Source organism: Episyrphus balteatus, chromosome 1 (assembly GCF_945859705.1).
Source record: "Episyrphus balteatus chromosome 1, idEpiBalt1.1, whole genome shotgun sequence".
NCBI classification, from domain to species: Eukaryota; Metazoa; Arthropoda; class Insecta; order Diptera; family Syrphidae; genus Episyrphus; species Episyrphus balteatus.
Genome location: NC_079134.1, coordinates 166,447,469 through 166,453,928, shown reverse-complemented (window position 1 = coordinate 166,453,928; position 6,460 = coordinate 166,447,469). Strand labels below are relative to the sequence as shown.

At 31.0% G+C, this 6,460-nt stretch overlaps 1 non-coding gene across 1 annotated transcript; it reads right to left on the bottom strand.

Moving 5' to 3' along the window:
- Positions 1 to 5,703: 5,703 nt before the first annotated feature.
- Positions 5,704 to 5,785, bottom strand: Trnas-aga (transfer RNA serine (anticodon AGA)). Its single transcript has one exon. It is a non-coding gene; the product is annotated as a tRNA-Ser (tRNA).
- Between the last annotated feature and the right edge of the window lie 675 nt (positions 5,786 to 6,460).

The window sequence follows — 6,460 nt, the reverse complement described above, 5'->3', positions numbered from 1 at the left end:
TTTAAATTAACGTATCTACACAACTCTAAAGTTATGAACATGAAGTGTAAAAATCTGAAAAAAAAAAGAAAACAAGAAAGCTCAAATCCAAATGACACTATTTTTTTGATTGGAAAATCTCGTAAGTTCTTAGGAAAATCAAGTACTTTACTAAAATAAGTCGAACGCTTTATTATTCAGCTCGAATTTTTCTGAAAAAAAAAACGAAATTTAAGATCATCAATTTGTATTGTATTGTACATGAAAATAACTTTAAATCAAGTTAGCAGAACATTCGTAATGTAATGGAGCACTTAATATAATTTTGGGGTACTTAACTATAGCACTTAATTAGAACTAAAAGATCCAATAACAAAACTTATGTTTATCTGCTCACCTTGTTCTACTAAATTTAAGGACATTTAATGATATAAAAACCAATTGGAACATTTAACAACATTTTAACAAGGAAATGCATCAAGATTTTGTGTTACAAACTTGATTTAAAAAAAAATTGTCTCAATATCATACCTATACCTCTTTTTTTTCTCCAGTCTACCTTAATATAAAATTCTCTTTTAAAACTAAAGTCCTTTTTCCAATCTCATGCAGTCCAGTCATTCTCGCTTAAAAGATTAAATCAAATATCGAAGAGGTTATATTGTCGTTATATAAAAAACATGTTTGTTTTATGGAAAATACCATTTTATGTGTTTTTATACAACAAATTTTTACCAAAGTATAACCATCAAAATATCAGGACAATGTCAAAAGATTAACAATCCTGATCCTAGTCATTGCACGAAAGACCTCCTACCCTTATAATTTCGAAATGGTTGTTTCCTTCCTATAGTAAAGTTAAATACTATGGACTGTGTGCTGGCTCTCGTGTCTGCTGGCCATTTGTCATGTGTCACCTGTTTTGACACTTGCAGTGGTCGGGTTTATTTATTTTTGCAATTTCATCGTTGGCGAAGGCGAAGTCATCCTCTCTATACAATATAACATCCCTATCCATGAAGGTATATTCGCATATACTGGTTAAAAAAAAAAAAACTGCAGGGAATGATAGACATGTTTTGTTGTTGTAAAAGGATGTCCTTGGTGGTGCGAGTTGGTATTTTGTAGCGAAAAATTCTAACCCCTGCTTCGATGTGCTACTCTGAATCGATTGTTTAAGATCCTTCGATGGTGAGGCAGAGCATGGAAGTGGCATAACTTCAGTATTCCGCAGTCAATGGGATTATTCATCGAGTCGAATATATTCCCAGAGAGAGGAGAGAGTTGAATGAAGTTGATTCCACTGTCGACGATTAGTCACGCCTGGTTGGTGCTGGCTAAAAGCCTTAATTGGATTCCACCATTCCCCCTTTTTGAAGATTGTTCATTTTTTTTATTTTATCGTTTTTTTTTTGGTGTTAAATATTTAAAATCTTTTTATCGGAATGACATGCATCCGATTAAACTGACCGCCCTCCCAACTCGCAATGACAAAAATAAAAACAAAAATCCATGACAAAGCTTAATCCTCTCTTCGTGTTCAAAATTAAAAATCAAAGAAAAAATAACACAACCTCCGTGGAGATAATCTCTGATCTGCCTCGATTTATTGCTATGCGCTGGTTCTCATTATGGATCCACCCACAATTTGGACCTCTTGCTGGATGCTGCTGTTGATGCTGATGCCTCATGCGGTCTCTCTGGCCTCAGATACATTGTATCTTTCTGTGGTCAAACAGCTTTTGTATTTCACTTGTGGAGCTCGCGAGCTACCTGTGTGCATCAGAGTTATACTGTTTTACCTGATGTCGAGGCAATGTGGTTGGGTTTTTTTTCTGTTGTTGTTTTTGTGGCTTGGAGTGGCTGTGGCGTTCCTTTCTTGGGCGAGGTGATGATCTAACAGAAAGATTTGCTGCCCACCCGCCATTTTTATGGTCTGGCTACTGGAGTTGCGGAGCCGATAATATCTAACAGGCGAGTGGTCTGTAAAAGATAAATTAATACGATAGCCATGTTGATCATAAACCGCAAAAAATAACTATACGTTATACGTTGGTGGTTCTGATGTTAGAAGAAAGGAATGCGGAAAGATTCTTGGATTATGATGGTTTATGTTTCTCTTTTTCTAAAATAATGTTTTGTACTACACTCAAACAAATAGGTAGGCATATTTGGATGAAGGTCAATCACTTTTCGGTCGATGATTATTAAATATACCTTAATACATTCATTGGTTATGAAACTAAGTGATCAAAGATAGTTTACACAAAGATAGTTTAAGGCTGCGATTATTGGAAAGTGGAATGCCTTAAGATCGTTATACATCGTTTTAAAATCAACCAAATCTGGAAAATGTTGGTATTATTTTTTTTTTCTTTTGCATTTTTGACAATTCTATATAGGAAATCCTGCTTTGGAAGTTCATTTCTACATTTGACGCACTGCCTTTCCCTATAGAATTTACCATCAGATGACAAGACCAGTATTAAAAAAATTAAATGAAATTACAACAACTTCGTTCTAGAAAAAAGAAGATTGTCAGATGAATCCAATAGTGCCCGATAGCAAGCATTTGCAACGAATATCGCCTTTGAACATTAACTATAATAATTACCTACACGGTCGAAAATTTTTGTGTAGATTGTACAAAAATTGTGGTTACATGTGAGGCAACACCAACATTTTATTTAAATTTAATACTTTGATTGTATACATTTTTGAGTTTAATAGAAAAATGTATTTCTTTTTTTTAAATCGCTTCCATTTTCGTTTATACGTTTTTAATACAGTTTGATTAAAATTTGATTTTCTTGTACTAAAAAAAGAAAACGAGCACTTAAATTTCAATTCTTAACCATTTAAAGTTATAATTTAGGTGAAAAGGAATTAGTTTTTGATTAAATTTTTCTTATATTTCATTACTTTTGATTACATTTAAATGTTTTGTATTTGAAACTAATACATTTTAATTTATTATATTTTTTTTTACCCGAAGTCAAAATTTTTGTGTGTTTTTAAAATATTTTAACATGTCAAAAACGTAGTTTTTGGGTATTTTGAACTTTGATATGGAGTTACACCACAATTATTTTTTTTTCTTTAAAAAACAAAAAACAACTTATGCAATCTCAAAAATTATTCATGTTACTTGTATTTTAAATTCATTTAAAAAAATCTGTAACGTAATAGAATGTTCCTGAAAATTCACTAAGTTTAAAAAATTTCCAGTCTCTAATGGGTTATTTAAAAAAATTATGCGAATCACAAAAAAAGCTTTTGTATGCTACTGATAAATCGGTCTGACAAGACTGCCTCCTTTTATGTTTTTACTGCGGTAAAAAGCTATAGGTATAGTTTAATTACAAACTTACAGTCAGAGAAAAATAAATATTTTAATAGTTAAAACCGGGATAACTATTTTAAATGGTCATAATTGACTATTTAAATAGTTACACATTACTATTTTAATATTTAAAATTGTCTACATAATAATTTAAAATTAATTATTTAATAATTAATTTGGAGAATAGAATTATTTGAGATTAACTATTATAATAGTCATAAATAACTATTTTTTTTTTAAACTATTTTAACAGTTATCCCGATACGAACTACTTTGTTCTCTGAGTGTTATGACTGAACACAGAATAAATGTGCTGACTACGTTTATAAGACGAAATATGGTAAACTTTCTAATCGCTTAGTATTCAATATTTTAATAAAAAGGTCACGAAGATAGAAATTATTCTTTCTTATTGAAAATGAAAAATCAATTTTTTATATACTTCTAAGAAGAAAGTCCGGTATTACACAGAGCATGTTTGGCTTTGCGTGAATGAAGAACGATAGAAAAAGGAAGAAATTCGCTTTAAATCAAATTCGAACAATATTTTGACCATAATTAATAATAATTTTTAAAATAAAAATTAAATGTGATTGCTTATTTATGTCGCCATTTTGTATTAACTTTTGTAATAATAGTTATTTTTATCAAAAAAAAAAAAACAAAACCGACTTCCATGGACCAAAACTGGGTTATATGGTTTTTCTCATAGTTCCTATAGCCAGAACTGAACGAAATTAAAATGGGACCACACTGCAGCTTTTCAATACAAAAAGAATTATCAAAATTGATTCACTTAGTCGAAAGTTATGAGGTAACAAACATAAAAAAAAAATACAGAGGAATTGAATACTCCTCCTTTTTAGAAGTCTTTAAAAAAGAACGGATTATCATATTCAAATTCAATTTTCGTTGGATTCAATTTTGAACAACTACCAAGTCTTAACCCTTAAAGCTTCAATCGTAGGTATATCCAAGACAAAATCAATACCTTCTCAATTGCAACATTGCTATATTATACGCTTTCAAGTCACATAACATTAACATGTGTATCGTGTCAAATGGCTGTCATCCATGAAGATTTTTCACGTCAAGTAGGTACCTACAATCCTACACAATTCTCTTTTATTCGATTACCAAAACAAAAGTTGTTACCCATTCGCTACATTGAACCCCCCGAATGTTGTGTTTCCCAGACTTGTCATATTTTCACTTTTACACGATTTGTAACAAAAATATATAAAAAAAAAAAAACGAATTTACCCTTCTTCAGATTTGGTGTTCGTGTCAATGTCAACATATAAAAAGAAAGTCTTCCAACTTTAATCTTCTTTTCTTTTTTTTTTTCAGACAAAAAAATCATGTAAAAAGTTAAAAATGAAGATTATTTTCATGAAGAACGAAAAACCCATGAGACTGAATTTGGGAGAAAACCTCTAAGTGAAATAGCAATTCTTTATCAAATCCACTTCGGAGTTAAAACTTTTGTTTACAAAAAAAAAGAAGAAGAGAAAAAGTATCAGAATGTCAACTGTCATATATCAACTTTGCTGCAAAAACTTTGTCAATCTGATTCTTTCGTTCTTTCTTTTTATTAAATTTTATTAGGCTCCATCCGATACTCATTCCAAGATGGCTAACAACTTTTGATCCCTTGCATTTTTTTGGGTTGAGCGAGTATAAGAAAAAGTCTATCCGACTCACACCAAAGTCCTTTAAGAACCGAAAAATGACTTGAATGTGATCGGCACTCTGGCATGTTTTTGCGGTAACAGAAGTAAAGTTTCTTTTATTTTTTGTGAAAAGAAAAAACCTTTTCTAGCCGCAAACTTTTCAAATTTGGAAACTTTCCACTTCGTTTCGTTGTCTTTCGATGAAGTGAGTTGGAAAAAGTTTTTCATCCGGCCTGGTTATTGTATAATTTGCTACCCTCTGCTATCACACTCCCACACTCTTTATAGCGGCAGGAGATAGATACCTTATACCCATTGTGTCTCTTTTCATTATATACGAATATGGTCTACTGACTACCCTCTTGTCTGACACATCTCATTGAGAAAAATCGAATAAAGTAAAGATACAGAGATACCCTCTGTTGGGTAAGAGGAAGGGTTTACCCTCATGTTGGGGTTTCTTCACTTTTTACCTCACCACACTCTGTTTGAGCAATTCAATTTACATTATGTTACCACACATCACTTTAGAAAATGAAAAGACTTGAGTTTTTGTATAATTAAAAGTCAATTTTACGAGAGAGAAAAACGTTATTCATGAGACGATATTTCTACATGTGGTTTTTTTTTATGTAGGGTTACATAAATTATTAATTGGAATTTAAAAGTTGAAATGTTTAATTAAAAATTAAAAAAAAAAAGAACTCTCGCAGTCGGTAGGATTCGAACCTACGCTCCCAGAGGGAATCTGATTTCTAGTCAGACGCCTTAACCGCTCGGCCACGACTGCTTAATGAAAGTTGGTGTTATGTTAAGAAACTGTTAACATGGCTTTAATATAGAGCTATTACTGGGTTCAAAGGAGAGCAAAGGCATGATTTTATGAGTGGATATGGAATTGAAAAAAAAAAAACGTAATACTTGATGTGGAAGTAGGTTATTTCTAGACTGCAAGTGAATGAAAATATTAACTGTTTAAAATATTTCTTTTGAGTGTAAGTTTAATGTCTGCTTCAATTCTGAATTTGCCATAATTTTTTGTAGGTGTCTTTCCACAAAGACTTTTATCACAATGATCTAAATTACTGCCTTAATATTTTTTTCCTGTCCAGTTATAAATATTATAAAGTATCATAAAATGATCATAAAAATATATTAATCCATTCAGAATTTTTTATACAATTTTTTAAGTTTTTCTATAGAAAAAAATAGTACGTATACGCCACCCTTCATCTGAGGATGGTCTTAATAAACAGCCTTTTAAGAGAGAGATAAGGGGAAACGTGATGGTTTAAAATCTGAATAACTTATATTAATACAATATGGCCATATTTTTCATGCCTTTTGTTTGCTTTTTAGTGCTAGATCGAATGAGATTAAAGATGCCGCAACATGAACATTGAACACATTCGAAAAAAATTATTATATTAAAAAAAAATTATCAGATGCAAAAGTGTTTTTAAGC